We start from the raw sequence: 21,785 nt of genomic DNA, 5'->3' as shown, positions 1-21,785 counted from the left end.
GCCTGGAGCCGGACCTGCCATAGAGACACTGGGAAGATGGGGAAATCAGGAAAATACCATGGGTTTATTTACATTGCAAGTGAAGAATAACTGAAGCTTTTTTGGTTTAAAGTCACTTTTCCCCGACTGGGAATTGAACCCAGGCCTTGGCAGTGAAAGTGCCAAATCCTAACCACTAGACCACCAGGGAGGTGATGATAGTGTTTTTCTCACTTATACTACACTTTCTTAGGCTACTTTCTATCCACTTTCTGAAACCCCTCCATTGTCATAAGAGAGGCCGTACCGGGTCAGACCAAAGGTCCATCTAGCCCAGTATCTGTCTACCGACAGTGGCCAATGCCAGGTGCCCCAGAGGGAGTGAATCTAACAGGGAATGATCAAGTGATCTCTCTCCTGCCATCCATCTCCATCCTCTGACGAACAGAGGCTAGGGACACCATTCTTACCCATTCTGGCTAATAGCCATTTATGGACTTAGCCACCATGAATTTATCCAGTCCCCTTTTAAACATTGTTATAGTCCTAGCCTTCACAACCTCCTCAGGTAAGGAGTTCCACAAGTTGACTGTGCGCTGCGTGAAGAACTTCCTTTTATTTGTTTTAAACCTGCTGCCTATTAATTTCATTTGGTGACCCCTAGTTCTTGTATTATGGGAATAAGTAAATAACTTTTCCTTATCCACTTTCTCAACATCACTCATGATTTTAGCCTGAGGGGCTAAAAGCAGAGAGTGCAGGAACCCCTGTGCTCAGGGTCACAACCTCAGCCCAACCCAAGTCACTGAAACAAACTCAAATCATGCTTCCTCCAGCAGGACCACAGAGACACACAAAAAAAAAACCCATGAGGAACAATCCTCCTCTGCCTTCATTTACCCCATCGCAACCCTCTCAGCAGCCCGCTCTTGCGGGAAGGACACTGAGCTGATAGGAGCTCTGGCACAGAGACCAAGGCAGGGGTGTTGCTCTCCCTGGGTGTGAGCTGATCACATTCTGACTCCGTGTAATGGGGCTCTGAGCTTTGCCACCTTGTGAGTTCTGTGTCCTGAACAAGCAACCACAGTGCTGACCCCTTTCCTTGTCTTCCTCAGATTCCTCGGCCCTTCTCCACAAATGGTTCTATCAGGCGCTGGAGGGATCTAAGGACCTGCAGGTTTCCCTCACCCACCTCTTAAGGCAAACAGTGATTCCCTTCTCTGACACTCCTGGGCCTGGGCTTCTTTTGAGTTTTTCCCCAGGGGGCCTGATTCCCTGTGAAAATGTATGTGTGGCGTGTGGGGAACTCAGACTCAGACTCTCCCCCACTAGATGAGTCCAACAGCACCTCCCCTTGGTGGGAGATTCCTAAATTCCACCCTCCCACCCTGGTTACTCTGACCAGCTGATGGCGGCAGCATGTAAATCAACCCCAACTCTCTGGGCTAGAAAGCAGCATTTAACCAGCCTTGTGGTTTGCTCACTGGAGACATAACAAACCAGGAAAGAAGGCAAATGTCAGACGGGGAACCTCAGCTCACAAATAAACAGCCTCAGGCTCCTTCTACACTGCGACTGGGCAGTTGACTGACTTTAAATCTAGCTAGCTCAGTTGGTAGAGCATGATGCTCTTAATCCCACCATCATAAATCCAAGCCCCATGGTGGGTGGTAGCGACAGCCCTTAGGTATCACTCTTCTGCTAATAGTCACAGACCAAAATGAAACAAACTCTCTATGCTTTTCGGCAGGTCATGTTTCTTCCTCTCTCTGAGCTTCAGTAAAACATGAAGAGAGACCAAACTGACATTTGCATCCTCTGTTAAGAGAGGAATTTCTCCTGTTCCATTCTACCCCAGGCAAGAAGAGGGGATAATAACCATTTAACAGATGTCTGCAAAGAGAAAAGTTTGGTCATTATAAATAGGACGATGATCAATTGGTCTCCATGTCCACATAGGGTATGGCTACACTTACAGTTTGCAGCACTGGTAGTTTGCAGCGCTGGTCATCCAGCTGTGTAGGAGCAGCGCTGGTAGTTTGCAGCGCTGGTCGTTCAGCTGTGTAGGGAAAGCGCTGGTGTGTGGCCACACTCACAGCTACCAGCGCTGGTGTGTGGCCACATTTGCAGCATTAGCAGCGCTGTTGGGAATGATGCATTATGGACAGCTATCCCAGCATTCAAGTGGCCACAACGTGCTTTTCAAAAGAGGGGGGTGGGGTGGGGCGTAGTGTGACAGGGAGCGGGGGGAGAGAGAGAGAGGGGATTTTTGGAGCCAACACTGTGTGTTTAGCTTCCTGCCTTGAAAAATCAGAACATGTTTCCAACCCCTTAGTCTTAACTCAATTGCAAACAGCCTGCAGCCAACACGACTCCCCGCTGTTTCATTCACTCCCTGCCTGCAATCTCATTTGATTGTTTACAGCCAGGTACAGATGATTACAGCAAACAGGAGCTCTGCTTGTTTTTTAGATAAGCAGCAGCGGCAACGGCAACGGAGCTCCGTGCGGAGCTCGTTCACAACAAAACAAAGAGAGGCTGCATAACAAAACAAAGAGAGTAATTTAGTTAAAAGCATTCTGGGATACATCCTTATACCCTGGAGGCCAATCACAGCGCTGGTGTGTGGCCACACTTGATGACCAGCGCTGCAGCAGCAGTGCTGGAATCCTTATTCCCCATGCCGAGTGAGGTGTACGGCCAGCGCTGCAGCCAGGGAGTTGCAGCGCTGGAAGTGCCCTGCAGGTGTGGCCACTTACTAATTGCAGCGCTGGTGGAGGCTTTCCAGCGCTGCAACTCGCCAGTGTAGCCATACCCTGACAGTAGGACAAGAAGTAATGGGCTTAATCTGCAGCCAGGGAGCTTCACGTTAGATGTTGGGAACAGCTTTCTAACTCTGAGTGTAGTTAAGCTCTGGAATAGGCTCCCAAAGGCGTCTGTGGAGTCTGTCCTTGGAAGTTTTTAAGAACAGGTTGAACAAACCTCTGTCAAGGATACTCTAAAGGTAAAGGTAATAATTGGAGATATACCACTCTCCTAGAACTGGAAGAGACCTTGAAAGGTCATCTAGTCCAGCCCCCTGCCTTCACTAGCAGGACCAATTTTTGCCTCAGATCCCTAAGTGGCCCTTGCAAGGATTAAACTCCAAACTGGGGATTTAGTAGGCCAAGGCTCAAACCACTGAGCTATCCCTTCCCCCAAACCATTTTTGTATTTCAGTGTGTGTGTTTTCCCATTTGGAGGCATTTGGAAATTTGGAAGGGGAGCCGAAAGAGGAGTCTTTTTCACAAGAATGGCAGCCACTGTTGTTAGTACTTGAACCTGCATGGAGACACCCGAGTGGGTGTCAAGTCCATTACCTTAACGAGGGGTAGTTGATTATTTTATAAAGATCCAAATTTCTTGGTCAAGGTCTAGTCAATGTCTAGATGCCAGAGAAAATAATACACTGATGATAATAAGAAGTATATAGAAAGATTTTGCAGTCACTATGGGCATAACTATGACGATTGTTTCATGTTTCACTCCTTATATCTGGCACCACCTTCTTTCCCTTTAGTCTTGTAGTTTACCAAGGGTAAAACTAGACATCACTTCAGATACAAGGGAGTGTTCATTCCAGTGAGCTACACAGGGGTTTGATGTTGCTGTTTCAAGCCTCCGGCTCTGCCGGGATAAGTAACATTTCAGGCTCTCACTGAACTGAGGAAGGGAGATCATTTTTTGACAGATGACGCCTCCTCTTAAAAGTGTTTGTGTGGCTGGAAGCCCTGGTTCCCAGGTCTCTCCTGAGGAAAGTAAGTTTCTGTGAAAAATACTAAAACTTTCATCAGAGAGGAGGAAAGGCAATGGCCACATGATGGGGCCAGTATGTATGACAACATGATTCTTTTATGGAGGGATACGTAATAATTGGAGGTATGCCAATCTCCTAGAGCTGGAAGGGACCTTGAAAAGTCATTGAGTCCAGCCCCCTGCCTTCACTAGCAGGACCAATTTCTGCCCCAGATCCCTAAGTGACCCCTGCAAGGATTGAACTCCCAACTGTGGATTTAGCAGGCCAAGGCTCAAACCACTGAGCTATCCCTTCACCCAAAGCATTTTGGTGTTTCAGTGTGTGTGTTTTTCCATTTGGAGGCATTTGGCAGTTTGGAAGGGGAGCCGAAAGAGGAGTCTTTTTCACAAGCAAGTTGGCTTTCTGCACAGGTAGGGCCCTTGGCCGTAAAGCTTAGCTCCGTCAGTGCGTCTGCATGGGGTTCCTCCAGTGCCTCAAGAGCCCGTGCTAAACTCTCGGTGTGGGCGTTTGGCTTGCGCCAGTCAGAGTGCGGTGCCTGCGTCTTCCCAGGGCCGTCTCCCGTGAGGCGCGCATAACTTGGGAGGAAAGGGGTAGAAGAGGAAGCAAGTTAAGCTGACTTCGAGTGGTGGTGCCCCTGGGCGGAGTGGTCCTCCTGCTCCTTCCTGTCGGAGGGGTGGGCTTGGGGGGTCTGGCTGTGGGCGGTGGGAGGATGGTGTCCAGGGAAGTCCCAAAGGTCACCCTGCGCCGGCGGAGTGTGAAGCCTCTCCCCTAGGTTGGGGTGCCGAGGATTAAGCCTTCCTCTGTGGCTTGGGCTGGGGAGCGTGATCCGGCGTTGGGTCCATTTGGGTGGAGCTGGCGGCCGGCAAGAATTCGGGCCATCAGGTCAACCCTCTGTGGACAATGGGGGCGAGCCGGCAGGCCTGCGATTTTGGCTTTGCGGGCGGGCAGCTCAAGCCTGGCCTCCTATGAGCCTGGAAGGCAGCCGGCCGGGCTCACCCGTCTCCTCCCCGGGCCCAAGTTCCTTTCAGGCAGCAGGTAGAGCGAGGAGCCCAGGGAGGGGAGCCCAAGGAGGTGTCCGGAGCCTAGTCCTGCCCGGCGCCTGCGCCCAGCAGGGCTCTTGCCCACTCCCGGCACACCTGGTTTTGGCCTCTGCCCCCCCTAGCAGTCAGCCAAAAGAGCAGAAGCCGCCCTCTCCCACCTGCACCCGGAGTGGCCAGCATGGGGCTTGAACCCATGACCTTGGCGTTATTAGCACCATGCTCTAACCACCTGAGCTAGCCGGCCTACGGGGTGCCTTCTCTTGCCTGACCCTTTTGGAAGGAGTCACTGGCTGGCGCGGGGAATGATGTGGCCTCCGTTATCGAATGAATGGATCAAGACGCCACCTGCCAAAGTAGGAGAATTAGCTCAAGTGGTAGAGCGCTCGCTTCGCATGCGAGAGGCAGCGGGATCAATGCCCGCGTTCTCCAGCGGCAAGGCAGCTGCGGGACCTTCTCTTGCCCTTCTTTTAGAAGCCATGGACAGTCAGCCGGCTCAGCTCCTCCAGTGGCCTCCATCCCTCTCCCCGCTTGGCCTCCCAAAAAGCCAGCCCTTGCGGAGCACAAAGCTCTTCCACCCCGGCCCTTCTCCCCCTTGCGCTGACTGGGAGGCTGGAGACAGCTGGGGGAAGTTAGCTCAAATGGAAGAGCATGGGAGAAGTAGTCAGACCCAGACACACATTCTCCAGCCTGCTCTGCTCTGCTTTGCTCTGCTGGGCTGGGCTCTAGTCGGGGACCTGCACCTTTCTTTCTGAGCTCTCACTGGAGCACAATCCCTTTCCTCCTCCCTCCCTGCTAGTCTACGCCAAGCTCATTGGCCGGGAGGGAGAGCCACTCAAATACAGAATTACTCACATCCCAGGGGGCCATGAAGGGAATGAGGAGATGGGCGGGGTGGCATGCGATACCAGCTCAGCTGAGACCGTGAGACCTCGCAGCCTCCTGATCTCAGGCAGCATGGCAGCCATGGAGCAGAGCAGAGCACGCAGACAGCTTGGAGACAGCCAAAGCGGGGAAGGGCTGCGTTGGTCTGGAAGAGGGAGTTGGTGGCTGTCTATCCTGGCGGAGGCAGGGTCGTTTTGCTGTATGCTGGGCCAGGGGCCAGGGAGTCTGCTAGAGTTGCTGAGCTGGGCCTGCTTCTGGCTTTGCTTGGGTTAGAGGAAAGTGGTGAAGATAAGAACGGCCCTCCTGGGTGAGACCGATGGTCCATCTAGGCCACTATCACGTCTTCTGACAGTAACCGATGCCAGGCGCTTCAGAGGCAATGGCCAGAGCAGGCAATCGTCAAGTGATCTATCCCTGCGTTGTCTTCTGAAGCTTGGTGCTTGTTTCAGGGGCTAACTCTCAGCCCAGACACACTCCAGGGAGGGAACGTTGGTGTTTGTGCCGAGGAGCGTGGCTGGGACTCAGACCCCCTTCCCCAGCTCTGGGTAGCGCCCCCCTCCCCATTTCAGGCTGTGTTCTGCTTAAGGCCACAGAGCCCTTGCCTTTTTTTGCCCGGTGCCTGAGAGTCAGGCCAGCTGCGGGGAATTAGCTCAAGCGGCAGAGCGCTCGCTTTGCATGCGAGAGGTAGTGGGGGGCGATGCCCGCATTCTCCGAGCCGGTCAACTAAGGGCGCCTGGTGGACGGGAGAGCCGGCCATCTGACTTTTGGCCTGGCTGCCCATAGCGGTCAGGCCGAAAAATCAAAAGCCATCCTCCCCAGGCCCACAGCCACCCAGGGGCTCCTCTGCACCATCTTGCCTGAGCCGGTGGAAGTGGAGCCTTGAACTTACATTTTGCGCTGAGGGTTATTTGCACTGCACGCTTCACACAGAGGTAAAAACACGGGGCACAGATCTTTGAGCACAACCCTTGTCCTGAGGAATGGGTGAGTGGGGGGGGGGCTGCATAAAGAGAGACCGGCTCTCCCTGGCGGGGCTGCAGTGGCTCTTCACAGGGGCAGTCCCACTGTCTATTGGTACCAGAGTTTTGCCGGCCTCCTTTCGTGGGCTGACCTGGCTCCTCTCTCTTTAGGGAGACTGGTGACCCCAAACTTCCCAGGAACCATCATAGCGAGGCCAACCTAAGCACAGACACCTGCTCAGCACCCCGGGGTGCAGCCCTGAACTCCGGCAATCAGCTACGCTCAGCTGCCCACCCACCAAGCGTTACACGCAGGAGCCTTCGTGCCCCGCATGTTCAGCAACCTCCTAGCGCCAGCTTCAAACTCCGCTGCTCAGTTCTAAGCTTTGGCTGCACGGGGGCAGCCTGGAGCTCAGCCAACGCCTCCCGTTGCTGGTTGCGTTTCCCGCTCCTCGTGGCAGGTTCACACCCCGCAGGCAGATCTCTGAATCGGAGCCGAACAGTTCCCCAAATCCAGCGCTTTAGCAGCAGCTTTGCTAGGAAAGCGCTGACGTCCCCAAGTAAAGTAAGAGCCAGAGCGCTGTGTCCAGGATCTTCTATTGGGCCCCTCACCGTGGTGTCTGTCAGGCACAAGGGGAAACCAGGGAAATGTTTTCATGGTGTTTTAGGGCAGAAGGGGCCATTAGCTCAGCTAGTCTGACCCCCGAATAACACAGAATTACACCATGACACATATTGATCCCACAGACCTTAGATAGATCAAAGCGTTTCAGCCCTCAGGACGGAGGCTAAACTGGGTGCCAGAGGCAGCGAACAAGGGGCCCCCAAGGCAATGGCAGGGAGCTGACGAGGTGAAATATGCCCAGATGATCCCAGCAGGCGACCCACCCCCATGCTGCAGAGGTGGGAGTCCCTGTTCCTCCTGCCCTTAAGAATCTCTGTTGGTAAGTGGGTCTCCCCAGTTCCCCAGATAAGAATCCTCCATGTGGTTTCCCTGGCTTCAACTCCAAATAAGAACATTGTGTGGAGGGATTGGGAGGAAGGTTGTCTGGCATATATGTAAAGGGGGACTGTGTCTCCCTTTCTGGCCCAGGCTCCTTGGAGGAAGTGATCTCAGTGTGTCTGGCTGTCTCCATTCCTCCCACCCATAAGAATCCCTGGTGTGTGGGTGCACCCTAGACCATTAAGGATCTCTGGTGGGTGGGTGTCTCTCTCCCCCTAGTCAGGATCTCTGGGGCATGGCTGTATAAAAAGAGACTTTGAGTCACCCAGGCTGGGCTGCCATCAGGGAACAGACCAGGTCCTTCTGTGGAGGGTTTGCGTTCCTCCAAGGACGTTATCTCAGTGTGTGTGGGTGTCCCTGTCCCTTCAACCCTTAACAATCCCTGGTGCGTGGGTGCGCTGGGCCCCATTACAATCCCCTCTGTCTCACCCCCCATGAGGGATCTGGTGGATGTGGGTGTTCTCCACGCTACTGGGGGTGTCTGGTGCCCCTGTCCCTCCTGGTTAATAGTGGAGTGTGTGGGTGTCCCCCCGCCCGTTAAGGATCCGTGTTGTACGGATGCCCCCGTTCTTCTCATTAAGAATGGTGCAATGGAGCATATGGGTGTGTTCCCCAGCCCATGAACTAGCTCCCATGTGTGGTTCCCCTGCCCCCATCCAGGCTCTGTGGTGTGTGGGTGTCGCTGTTCCCCTTTTCAAGATCCATGTCGCAGGGGGGCATCCCTCCCCCCAAGTCAGAATCCCCAGCTTGTGGGTGCTCCCATCCCCCCATCCAGGCTCTATGGGGGGTGTCTAAAAAGAGACTGTGTCTCACTGAGGCTATTCACAGGCGCAATCCCACTACTGATCAGCACAGGAGTTTTGACCTGCTCCGTTCCCGACCTGGGCCGGTTCACCCCTCCTTAGGCAACCTGGGGAGCCCAAGCTTCCCCGTGATCACCATATTGATGCTGAGCTTAGTGCGGACACCCGATCGGCACAACCCGCCATGGCTGGGAGCTCTGGGATCCACCCACAGTAGCTGAGGGTTGTGGGGTCCATCCGTGGTGGCGTGGTCCTGTGGGAGCCCCTTCTGACACTGGTGGCTGATAGCTGTGCGGCCCCCACCGGCCGACAGCTCCAGTCTTGCTGCCCCAGGGCTGCGGTGGAAAATGTCACTGAGATCTCTGAAAGTCACAGATTCTGTGACCCCCCTTTATATAATCTTAGCCTTAATAGTTGTTGACTGTCTCTCTCAATCTAGTGGTCTGCTCTAGCGCAGGTGGGACAGGGAAGACAGAAGCTCACTCCCCAGCACAGGTTTGGGCAGAAATGGCTCTTGGGCTATTTGCTGAGCATGCAGAGGACTTGTCCAGGCCGGTGGAGCAGCTCAGCCAGATGAGGAGCTGGAAGAAGGAGACTGGAGCAGCCTGGACATCCCACTTTTTCTCCACAGCCACTGCCTGTCAGCAGGATTCCTCCTCCTCCTCAGTGAGACCAAATCTAAGCACCTAGATAGCTGGTCTGTCCGCTGCACCCCAATCCCTCATGCCAGAGCCTCCCTGCCAAAGTCCTGCACCTGGCTCCAGAGAATTGTCTCACATCTCGCTGGGAACTCGACTTCTTGTGCCCAGAGAGTCTCGGCCCCACTCAGTAGAGGACCTGAGAAACACTGTGTCTGCCTTTTCCAAATAACTGCTTGGAAAGCTTTTGCTCCTGTGACCACGTGGCCTAATGGATAAGGCGTCTGACTTCGGATCAGGCATTTGAGGGTTCGAGTCCCTTCGTGCTTGTGCAATTTTACCTTTGTCCTAAAAGTCCTGCTCCCTTCAGGGCTGGAACCTCTTCTTGGCCGCTCAGGCCAATGCTCTGGCTTCAGCTAGAGCCCCGGGAAGGAGGTGGGGGTTGGGTGTCACAAAGGCTGGGGCATGAGCCCCAGGTGCTTCCAGTCTCGCCTTTGCCGTTCCTGACTTGCCAAAGAAAATGGGTGGCTGCCCGGGCTAGCGTGTGGAGCAGTTTCCCTCTTGCAAGTGTGCGCCTGTCCCTGTGCTGGAGGGTACTTGCTAAATAGCACCTTGGGAGCCTGGGTGTTTCTCTGCTTCTCGCCAGCTGGGGAAAAGCCTCTTGGGGTAAAATCTCCTGCCCCACTGCCAAAGTGAGCACGGAGAGTGGGAACGGTAAGAGGCGCCACTAGGGGGGCCTGGCCCTGTTTTCCTACCATCTTCTGATGTTGGCCACAAAGCATCAGCAGCTGGCTGTGGGTGGTTTTCAGTGCGTGTTCGGCATGCCAGGGAGCAGCCTGTCTGGGTGTCTCTGTGGCTGTCTGCTGGCCACGCATAGGCATGGTTCTCCCCTCCTGTTGCCCTGCCCTTGGTTGCTCTGTGGCTTTTAAGCCTTCCCTTGGAGCTGTCAGCACCAGCCACCTCTGTCCTAGGTGCCCAGAGGAGGAGAGGTGTGTTGGGCTCCAGCCTGGGACTCTTCCTCCCTCCTGCCTTTCCCTGACTATGAAACCTGACCCTGACACCCCTTTCTTCAAGCGCCATGTGGGCAAGAGGAAAAGTGTGGTAGAAAGCACAAGGGCCAAACTTGTGGGCATCAGAAATCCCAAACACCCAGTCAAACCATAGCCACTTCTAGACCCCATTCCAACCAAAGACCTGGCTCCAGTGGGGATGAGTCACTCAGCAAAAGGTAAACAACTCATTCTTATACAGCTGGAGATAGGAAAGCACTTGGATCTCCAGGGATTTATCATAAGGTCCCACTGAGATTTGAACTCAGATTCCAGCATGCCAACCATTACACCATGGGACCAGCTTGTGCTAGTTTCTCTGACCATTGGTGACCCTATCATAGAATACCAGGGTTGGAAGGGACCTCAGGAGGTATCTAGTCCAACCCCCTGCTCAAAGCAGGGACAATCCACAGACAGATTTTTATCCTAGATCCCTAAATGGCCCTCTCAAGGACTGAGCTCACACACCTGGGTTTAGCAGGCCAATACTCAAACCACTGAGCTCTCTCTCCCTCACAGGCCCAGGTTGTGGAAGGGACTGTTGGCCCTTTACTAAAACTGAGTGGGGTTTTTTGGTTGGCTAGTTCCCAGTCCCAATAGAAGGGGGAAGGGCCAATGGGAAATCAGGACCCTGAGACTGACAGGCCCCTGGGGCAATGGTCACCAACTGGTAGGGAACAAGTGAGAATTTGTTAATGAGTAAAATTCCTGGTGAAAATTGGCAAAGCTGTGGAGAGTTTGAAAAGTTCCAGTGAATTTACACATGAAGATACAAACAGAGAGAAAGAGAACATCACAGACTGCACAGGCCCACACAGACATAAACAAAAACCAAACCCACACAGCACACAGAGCCATATACACATAAGGGAAAGCCACACAAAACATAGAACAAATCCACACCAAAAGGTACAGCAAAAGCCCACAACAGGAAAGCACAAAAACCACATACCAAAAGAATACTTAACAAAAAACAATCTGCATGCAAAAGTCATACACACACACACACACACACACACACACACACACACACAACTATGCATGGCATCCACAAAAAATTACACAGGACCCACATGCACATCAACACGACAGACAACAAAAAACCCAACATACAGAAAGCCAGGCAGGGTTTGAGTCTCACAGCGAAGAGGGTGAGCCCAAAGGTGGTTTGGGGAGCAAAGACTGAGGGGGAGTCGGGGGCAGTGCTCTGGGCTCTGCCTGACCCCTCCTGACACAGGCGGCTGGTGGAGAGTAGAGCCTGGTAGATCTGTGGAATCTGCCCTGCTCTCTGTAAAGCAAGGGGACCTCGGTGTCTTCTGAGCTGCAATTGTATTTTCTGCAGGGCAAAATGATTGGCAGAAGCCATTTGCTTAAAGGAAACTAGTGCTGTAGGTGAGGTTTGAACTCACAACCTCAGCATGACTCCTCTCAGCACTGCTCTGTAAGTACTGGGCGCTTACCCATTGCACCCCTGGACCCTGCTTTCAGGAGCTTGCCTCTATGTTTCATGGATGGATTAGCGGAGTGGGGGGGTTGCATTAGCTAAAACAAATCCATATTAAAGGCTGCAGGATGGCAGCAGCAGAGGTGGGGTGTCTCCTTCCATGTGATAGAGCTGGTTCCCCCTTCCGTTGCTGAGGGGAAGGTTGGTGCTTTGAGCCCACCCAGTGCTGGAACGTCCCATGGGTGAGATTAATGGGACTCTTGGGAAGGGAAGGGAAGTATTTTCTATCCCTGCCTAGCTCCATTGGTCTCCTGTGGCCCTTTCGGCTCTCTGCTCCCCTGTTGGGGAGATGCAGAGACAAGCCCCCATCTGGGTGAGTCACCGAGAGGCTGTGTCCCATGGCGTGTGGGGGGGAGAGGGGGAGGGGGGGATGGGGCTCAAGGGGAGAAGGTTGTGTGTGACAGTGGGGGGGGGGGGGAGGGGGAGGGTTTGTTCCTTAGGATAGAAATGATGGAAAACACAGGGGAGGTGACAGTGAAGCCCCGTGTCTGAGTGTTATGACCCTGTGTGGTGCTGCCGTTCACCTTCCCCTCCTATGGTCTCAGCTTTCATTGAATCCAGCATTTTTTCACCTGTCCTCACCACAGAGGTGTCCCACACGCCTCAGCTACCGAGTGTCCCTCTTAGAGAGGCCGAGAACTGGAACTGATTTCAGCTGCTGGACAGCTCTGCTAGGTCTTTATTCATTTGCACAGGAAAATGCTGAGTGTTTAAATTCATTTCAAACCCCTGCCCCCCTGCTGGGGATTGGGGTGCAGGAGGGGTGCAGGCTCTGGGGGGAGTTTGGGTGCAGAAGGGGCGAGAGGCTGGTCTCTGGAAGGGAGTTTGGGTGGGGGGAGGAGGTCTGGGGTGCAGGCCCTGGGCTGGGGATTGTGGTGCAGGAGGGGTGTAGGCTCTGGGGGGAGTTTGGGTGCAGAAGGGGTGAGAGGCTGGTCTCTGGGAGGGAGTTTGGGTGGGGGAGGGGTTCTGGGGTGCAGGCTCTGGGATGGAGTTTGCAGCACCGTAACAAGGGCGAGGCGATTGAGGCACTTGCCTCGGGTGCACAGAGTGGAGGGGCGCAGCTCTACCACGATCAGCGGCGCTTCAGCGGCAGCTCTACCGCTGCTGCTTCTTTGGCAGCAATTCGGCCGCAGGTCCTTCCCTCCGACAGGGACTCAGGGACCTGCCGCCAAAGATCCTGGAGCCGGCCCTTGCCTCGGGCACAAAAATTCCTTGTTATGGCTCTGGGAGTTTGGGTGCTGGGTGCAGGCTCTGGGCTGGGCAGGGGCAGGGGGAACAGGAGGAGGGGTGGGGGTGCAGGCTCTGGGAGGGAGTTTGGGGGGTGGGTAAGGAGGGCGTGCAGACTCTGGGAGGGGCCGGCAGCCACTGGAGCGAGCAGGCAGACGCTGCTCAGCTCCGCTGCACTGCCGGGGCCCCGGGGGGGGGGGAGCGCCTGGGGGTGGCCGGTGGGGCCAAGGGAGTGACCCGGTCCCAAAACTGCTGGAGCCACACGGGCGAGACCTGGGGACCAGGACTGCCAGCCAGACAAACACCTTTAAGAGGAGGCATCCCTCTCCCTGTCAAAAACTGATCTTCCTCCTTCAGTTCAGTGACAGCCTGAATTGTTCCTTATCCCGGCAGAGCCAGAGGACTGAAAGCAGCAACATCAAACCCCTGTGTAGCTCGCAGGAATGGACATAAACACTCCCTGGTATCTGAAGAGATGTTCAGCTTTGCCCTTGGTCAACTACAAGGCTAAAGGGAAAGGAGGTGGTGCCAGGTATAAAGAGTGAAACACGACACATCATAGTTATGCCCATGGTGGCTGCAAAATTTTTTGACGTACTTCTTCCTATCAGCAATGTATTGTTTTCTCTGGAGCCTAGGCCTTGACCAAGAAATTTGTACTTTGCTAAAATAATCGACTGCCCCTGGTGAAGGCAATGGACTTGACACCCACTGGGGTATCCCAACACAGGTACAAGTACTAACAACAGTGTCTGCCTTTTAGCCATAGATTTTAATCAGGGCAATAAATTGAAACAAACCCCTGTTAAATCATTTCTCAGCCCGAGTCCTTCACCCACATTCCCTAGAGCATTGGGCCACCATGTGGACGTTTTATTTCTGACCTCAGTTTCACACAGAGACAAAATTTCCTTTGCACAGTTCCATAAACAGCAAAACCTCCCTGTGTCTCTGGTCTGAGCCAGGGCATTTGATGCCAGTGAACCTTTTTCTCCTGCAATGGCGACGGTCAGACAGAGGGGACGTGGCACCTGCATCCCTGCCAGGGAGATATTGGCTCGGCTCTTTCTTTCTGTTGCTGTTGTTAGTCCAGGAAACATCAAGGGTGGAATGCAAGGCTGAGTTCATGCACCAGCCCTCAGTGCCCCAGAGAAATCCTGCCCCCTGCTATTGGAACGATGTGCTGGAGATTTGACTAGGAAAGGGACTGTCTGAATTGTCAGAGTGCGGAATGAACAACAATCAACAGCAATGCCATTCACACAAACACACTCTCATCCTGCTCCAGCCAGAAGGGAAATGGGCAGGAATTCTCGCTGTTCAGCCCAGAACACACTTACACTGATGTGCAGCCGTGAGTGTGCTGGGGAAGCTGGTCTGAGCAAACAATTTGAAGTGACAATTCAGTGAGAACAAAATCATCATGCAGTATAATAGCTGCATGTCAAGTAGTTGTGGCTGAGTGGTTAAGGCAATGGACTAGAAATCCATTGGGGTCTCCCTGTGCAGGTTTGAATCCTGCCAACTACGCAAGCACTGCACTGTTGTTATTATTGTAGTCTTAGTACCTGAGCATCCACAGTGTGAAGTGGAGATAAATCTAGTTTCACTCTGTCTACACTTAAAATGCTGCTGTGGCACTGCTATACCACTTTGGAGTAGACAGTGACTGGAGGGATTTTCCCATCCCTGTAATAGCTGCATGGACAGAACAATTCTTCTTTTTCTTTAGCACTATCTAACCTAGGCTTAGGTCACCTTAACTCTGTGGGTTTGTGGGGGGGTCACACCCTGGGAGACATCGCTTTGCCAGTTCAGTGCCCAGCGTACACCAGCCCTTAGATCCCTCTGTGTATTTCAATGCAGGCACTGACCTGTGAGAGGAAAACATCAGCTCACAAACACAGAGACTGAATTTCCCACATTTAATCTCGCTGCACTTTCCAGAAAGTCACAAAATTCAATTCATTCTTGCTAGGACAGAGAAAAAATAAGTGATACTAAGTTTTTGGCTTGATTAAATAAAATTAAGTGTTTAATCAATATAGTAAAAATCTGTACTGATTCCTCTAACTAACACCACAGCGTGAAATAGGAACAGAGACAAATCTTGTCAGTGACGACTAATTTCACAAATGATCTTCCCATTATTAATTTCCACACTGCCCCCATTGGAGGTCTGGGCATCTCCAGTGTCATTGCTCTGTGTTCACCTTCCCCTAGAATTGTTCTCGGACATTTGACTTCCTCTGCAGCATGGGGCTCGGGTCACTTGCTGGAGGATTCCCTGAACCTTGAGGTCTTTAAGCCACAATTTGAGGACTTCAATAACTCAGACATAGGTTAGGGGTTTGTTACAGGAGTGGGTGGGTGAGATTCTGCGGCCTGTGTTGTGCAGGAGGTCAGACTAGATGATCATAATGGTCCCTTCTGACCTTAAGTCTATGAATCTATGAATCTAGTCCCAAATTTGGAAAACTGTGCAGTTCAGAATAAGAATAGTGACCCCGTCTCCTTCCTGCACCTGCTCCACAGCAGCTTCTCTGTGTGCAGTGCAGCCCAGGGTTCAGCAAGGACAGTGGGTACAGCTAACAGCCCAGTGTGCCTGGCCCTGAGGCAGCTGTAAAAAAGCAACCCACTCCCCCAGAAGTACAGAGACTGAATTCCCCAACTTTAACATCATGACCCCCAGTAGAAAGCCACACGTGTCAGTTGTATTTTCACAGGGAGATGCAAAAATCAAGTGACCAATTTTTAAGTTGAGTAAATAAAGTTGAGGAGATAGTTATTAACCTCACAAAAATATACTAAAGATCCCTCAACATAACACCTGAAGGTGAAATATGAACAGAGACAAACCTTGTCAGCAAAGGCTCATTTCCCAAACGATCCTCAAACTGTTACTAATTCCCACCAATTTCCTGGTGCAAGTGCTGGAGGAACCAACTAGGGGAAAAGCTCTTCTTGACCTGCTGCTCACAAACAGGGAAGAAATAGTAGAGGAAGCAATAGTGGATGGGAACCTGGGGGGCAGTGACCATGAGATGGTCGAGTTCAGGATCCTGACACAAGGAAAAAGGGAAAACAGTAGAACAGAGACCCTGGACTTCAGAAAAGCAGACTTTGACTCCCTCAGGGAACTGATGGGCAAGGTCCCTTGGGAGAATAACATGATGGGGAAAGGAGTCGAGGGAAGCTGGCTGTATTTCAAAGAAACCTTATTGAGGTTGCAGGAACAAACCATCCCGATGTGTAGGAAGAGAAGTAAATATGGCAGGCGACCAGCTTGGCTTAACAGTGAAATCCTTGCTCGTCTTAAACACAAAAGAACAGCTTACAAGAAGTGGAAGATTGGACAAATAACCAGGGAGGAGTATAAAAGTATTGTTCAGGCATGCAGGTGTGAAATCAGGAAGGCCAAATCACACTTGGAGTTGCAGCTAGCCAGAGATGTTAGGAGTAACAAGAAGGGTTTCTTTAGGTATGTTAGCAACAGGAAGAAAGTCAAGGAAAGTGTGGGCCCCTTGCTGAATGAGGGAGGGAACCTAGTGACAGAGGATGTGGAGAAAGCTAGTGTACTCAATGCTTTTTTTGCCTCTGTCTTCACAGACAAGGTCAGCTCCCAGACAGCTGCACTCTGCAGCACGGTATGGGGAGGAGGTGACCAGCTCTCTGTGGAGAAAGAAGTAGTTCGGGGCTATTTAGGAAAGCTAGACGAGCACAAGTCCATGGGGCCGGATGCGCTGCATCCGAGGGTGCTAAAGGAGTTGGCCGATGAGATTGCAGAGCCATTGGCCATTATCTTTGAAAAATCATGGCGATCGGGGTTGGTCCCGGATGACTGGAAAAAAGCTAATGTAGTGCCCATCTTTAAAAAAGGGAAGAAGGAAGATCCAGGGAACTACAGGCCAGTCAGTCTCACCTCAGTCCCTGGAAAAATCATGGAACAGGTCCTCAAGGAATCAATTCTGAACCACTTAAAGGAGGGGAAAGTGATCAGGAACAGTCAGCATGGATTCACCAAGGGCAAGTCATGCCTGACTAACCTAATTGCCTTCTATGACGAGATAACCGGCTCTGTGGATGAGGGGAAAGCAGTGGATGTACTATTTCTGGATTTTAGCAAAGCTTTTGATACAGTCTCCCACAGTATTCTTGCCAGCAAGTTAAAGAAGTCTGGGCTGGATGAATGGACGGTAAGGTGGATAGAAAACTGGCTAGATGGTCGGGCTCAACGGGTAGTGATCAATGGTTCCATGTCTAGATGGCAGCCGGTATCAAGTGGAGTGCCCCAAGGGTCGGTGCTGGGGCCGGTTTTGTTCAATATCTTCATTAACGATCTGGAGGATGGTGTGGACTGCACCCTTAGCAAGTTTGCAGATGACACTAAACTGGGAGGAGTGGTTGATACGCTAGAGGGTAGGGATAGGATACAGAGGGACCTAGACAAATTAGAGGATTGGGCCAAAAGAAATATGATGAGGTTCAACAAGGACAAGTGCAGAGTCCTGCACTTAGGACGGAAGAATCCCATGCACTGCTACAGACTAGGGACCGAATGGCTGGGTAGCAGTTCTGCAGAAAAGGACCTAGGGGTTACGGTGGACGAAAAGCTGAATATGAGTCAACAGTGTGCCCTTGTTGCCAAGAAGGCTAATGGCATTTTGGGTTGTATAAGTAGGGGCATTTCCAGCAGATCAAGGGATGTGATCATCCCCCTCTACTCAGCACTGGTGAGGCCTCATTTGGAGTACTGTGTCCAGTTTTGGGCCCCACACTACAAGAAGGATGTGGATAAATTGGAGAGAGTCCAGCGGAGGGCAACAAAAATGATTAGGGGGCTGGAGCACATGACTTATGAGGAGAGGCTGAGGGAACTGGGATTGTTTAGTCTGCAGAAGAGAAGAATGAGGGGGGATTTGATAGCTGCTTTCAACTACCTGAAAGGGGGTTCCAAACAGGATGGATCTAGACTGTTCTCAGTGGTAGAAGATGACAGAACAAGGAGTAATGGTCTCAAGTTGCAGAGGGGGAGGTTTAGGTTGGATATTAGGAAAAACTTTTTCACTAGTAGGGTGGTGAAGAACTGGAAGGGGTTACCTAGGGAGGTAGTGGAATCTCCTTCCTTAGAGGTTTTTAAGGTCAGGCTTGACAAAGCCCTGGCTGGGATGATTTAGTTGGGTTTGGTCCTGCTTTGAGCAGGGGGTTGGACTAGATGACCTCCTGAGGTCCCTTCCAACCCTGAGATTCTATGATTCTATGATTCTACCTCCACAGGAGCTCTGTGCAGTGTAACTGTTCTGCAGGAGGCTTCCCATTAAATGCTGTTGTGGGACATTCCCAGGCCTGGAAATGTACCAATGACAGAATTTGAAGCGCAAACCTGGCTCCTCGCACCAGGCGGGATTTGAGTGTTTTGTCCCTGTCACTTAGTCTGTGTCAATAGTACAGACGCCCTGGGCAGGACTCCAGGCTCTGCTTGAGGGATCCTGGCACAGGGGCTGGGGGGGAGAAAGGATGGTAGATTCTGACCTGAAGAAGAGGTAATAAGTGAAGGGGGCATTTTTTATTAGCCCCCTCCTGAGGGTCCCTTGGGCTGGAATTCTACATTCCACAGGCCAAATGAGGGAGTGACACCAGTTGGTTAATAAAAACCAGTGTTCCAGGTGAGGTTTGAACTCACAACCTCAGCACAGCTTCTCTCAGCACTGCCCTATAAGTACTGTGCGCTAACCAATTGTGCCACTGGAGCACCTGTCGATTAGGATTCTTTGAGACCCCTAGGTTGATACAGCCAAGGTTGATACCCCAAAACATTCTCAGTGGAGCTGACAGCAGGTAGCAACAAGTGTTGGTACTTGGTGGGGTGGATTCTTCTTAAGGGTTCCAGGCACCATTTCACCCTTTTGTTCTTCCCTGTGTAATAACAGAGCTGGTTAAGACTCAATGGAGAGTCTTGCTGCAGACCAACAGATCTGAAATCACTGATAACCAGCTCTAAGCATTAGTCCTGCTTTGGGACAGTGTCTCTCATGCAAGAAACTGCCCAGTCTGCGCTAGCAGTGAGGATCCCTCACTAACAGCTGAAATCAGGGAGAGCTGTGTGAAGTGCAGGGCCCCAGGGGTGCCTGAACAGGGGGGAACAACACCCCAGGTGCCCAGAGGAGGAGAGGTGTGTTGGGCTCCAGCCTGGGACTCTGCCTCCCTCCTGCCTAGCCCTGACTATGAAGCCTGGCCCTGGCCCTCCTTCCTTTAAATGCCATGTGAGCAAGAGGAAGAGTGTGGCAGCTGCAGGGACCAAAGTTATGGACATCAGGTGAAGCAGTGAGAAACAACCGTATGGTCCACCCACAGGAATCTCTAGCCAGACTGTTAAGTTCTAGGACCCCAATCTATAGCCACCAGCCCATTGAACCAGCCGGACCAAAGACCTATCTCCAGTGGGGATCAGTCACCCAGCAAGAGGGAAAATCCTCACTCTAGTTGACCCTGAGAGAAGGTAGCCAAACACATTGAGCTCCAGGGCTTTGTAGCAAAGCAACGTATCACCATGAGGTCCCACGGAGATTTGAACTCAGATTCCAGGATTCAGAGTCCTGAGTGCTGCCCATTACACCATGGGACCTGCTGCTATTTCATTTTCTAGACCCCTGTGACTCTTGGCTGGTTTGCACTCTGCACTTATTGCTTCCCACCATCAGCTTCCTCTCGCGGGTCTCTCTCTCCTCCTCCAGTGACTGTGGTCCTGCACTACCGGATCCGTAGGTCCTGCCCTGAGTCCCCACATCCCCCTGCTTTGTCTCCATTCCATGCAGGCTGCAAAAATGTCAGGGGAGGCCACCCCCTCCCTTCACTCGGTGCTCCCGCTCATATCGGCCAGCTGCAGCCTCATCTCCTGGAACTCGGGCAGCTGTCGCTTGATCCGATCGTACAGTCACACGCTGACTGGCTCCCCTGCCTGGATGGTCTTGTGGAAATCCCACAGGTGACAGTGCAGGACTTTGCACTGTTGGTTTCTTTAATGTTGTGGTGTTTCCCTGACCGCTGGAACAAAGCCGCCAACTCCTCCCTCACCGACTCCCACCAATCCCCCTGGTTGCCATAGGATCCTCTGATGCTTTCCCATTCTGCCAACACCTCCAGGCCTCACCCCCCTGCTCCTTTATCTTGCAAGCTCTGGATGTTCAGCTTCCAATATCCTCTACCCTGGGTCAGGGAATTGCCCACATTGAGCACACGGTGAGAGCTGCGTGATCCGAACAGTCCATTGGCTCCACCCTGCACTGGGCTGTCGACGTGCTCTCCTTCACGTAAATCCCGTCAGTGCGACTCCTGGCCTGTCCCTGCAGAAAGGTGTATCCCCTCTGCGGCTGCTGTGAGCTCAGGTCAGAGGAATAGGAGGCTATCACCCACACTCCACTGGTTCCATTATGGAGAAACACGTCCTCTAAGCCGACCTCGCTACAGACCTGCGCCAGGTAGTGCTCATCATAGAAGAGTTTCCTCTGACGGTCGGGAAAACAGGACCAGCAGTCCTCAGGCCGGTGCAACAATTGAAATCCCCCCCGACACCAAACACCGTGCGGTCTAGAAGAAGGGAGCCAGTTCCTTCATTGAACTTTCCTTTCATGCCTTAACTGGGGACCATACACACTAATATAGCAGTAACCAGTGCCATGGAGCACAAAGCCACCAGTAATGCCCTCCCTGGTCGGAGCTCCAGCCCCTTCTGTACTCGCACTGCGAATGTGAAGAACAAGACTCCAACCCCATCATTCTTCCCTGGCCTGGAGGACCAGAGGGATGGGCCCTTCCTCCAATCACCCTCTGCCCATCAAGCTACCCTAGAGCTGTTAATGTGCATTTCCTGAACACCCACCATGTCCAAGTCCAGCTGCTCCAAGGCACTGAACATCAAGTGCCTCCTCCTGGGCCCCCAACTCCCTTCCACAGGGCCACTTTCACACATGCCCCTTCCCTGGTACTGCCCTCCCTCAGCTGCACAGAAGAGTTTTCATCCTCTATACCTGCCTGTCACTGCCCAGCACCCCCTCTAGCACTCTCTTCCTGCCATATTGGGTCCACCAATAACTCACTTAGGAGAGACAGCTCCTGTCCCTCATTGTTAAATGTCAGGCCAGCCAATTAGGGGCAGAAGCCCACAATAACTTTCCCTACTGCAGAGCCCAAGCTCAGGGACTCACCTTGGGTGCAGGGACCACTGTGCTCCCAGAAAACAAGCCACCACTGTGCAAAGAGGGATGAAAGGTCCTGCCAAAGCCTGGGATTGAACTAGGGACCTTTAGAACTTCAATTTAATGCTCTCCCAACTGAGCTACTTTGGCAGCTGCATGGTAATATTTTGGCCTGTTGCTTCTCTGCTCGAGATGTTTTTGCAGCAGTTGCACACAAAAAGGACGTCATTGGGAGCGGCCCATGAAGACAGGACTCACTTTTTCCTGCCTTGCTCAGCTTGACTTGCTGCCTCACCCTGTTCCTGCCCTAGTGCCCGGGTTGACCTGGTGGTGGAAGGGGACTGGGGGCCAGTGGCGCGGGGAGGAAGTTGAGCTGGACCCTGAGCTAGACTAGACCCTGGCGGTGAGAGTCTGGCCACCACTTGCCGCCCCCCCTGTTGTCCTGGCTTCCCCCACTGGGCGTCATTTCGGGAGGGAAGTGGGGCTTCTGCCTCCCCTCCCCGATTTTCACACCGCAGAGGAGCGCGAACAGGAAAACGAACGGCTGCTCCACACCCCCACCGGAGGAACCCGGCGCCCTTAGCTGCTTCCCCTGCTCCCCCCCAGCTGTGCTACTGAGTGGAAGCGTCCTGTGCCCAGCACACAGAGGTCGATTAATCAAAACCCTCTTCTGCCAGCACCAGGCCTCCTGCTTCTTTCACTGGGCC

General features: G+C 52.7%; 4 non-coding genes across 4 annotated transcripts; 1 reads left to right on the top strand and 3 right to left on the bottom strand.

Moving 5' to 3' along the window:
* Positions 1–118: 118 nt before the first annotated feature.
* Positions 119–190, bottom strand: TRNAE-UUC. Its single transcript has one exon. It is a non-coding gene; the product is annotated as a tRNA-Glu (tRNA).
* Positions 191–4,985: 4,795 nt separating this feature from the next.
* On the bottom strand, positions 4,986–5,059 carry TRNAI-AAU. The gene has a single exon. It is a non-coding gene; the product is annotated as a tRNA-Ile (tRNA).
* Positions 5,060–14,331: 9,272 nt separating this feature from the next.
* Positions 14,332–14,413, top strand: TRNAS-AGA. The gene has a single exon. It is a non-coding gene; the product is annotated as a tRNA-Ser (tRNA).
* A 5,023-nt stretch (positions 14,414–19,436) lies between these two features.
* On the bottom strand, positions 19,437–19,508 carry TRNAQ-CUG. The gene has a single exon. It is a non-coding gene; the product is annotated as a tRNA-Gln (tRNA).
* Positions 19,509–21,785: the final 2,277 nt, after the last annotated feature.

The sequence above is a fragment of the Mauremys mutica genome, unplaced genomic scaffold (assembly GCF_020497125.1).
Source record: "Mauremys mutica isolate MM-2020 ecotype Southern unplaced genomic scaffold, ASM2049712v1 Super-Scaffold_100095, whole genome shotgun sequence".
Classification (NCBI taxonomy): Eukaryota; Metazoa; Chordata; order Testudines; family Geoemydidae; genus Mauremys; species Mauremys mutica.
The sequence above is the reverse complement of the archived record's forward strand: the minus strand, read 5'-3'. Positions and strand labels throughout refer to the sequence as shown.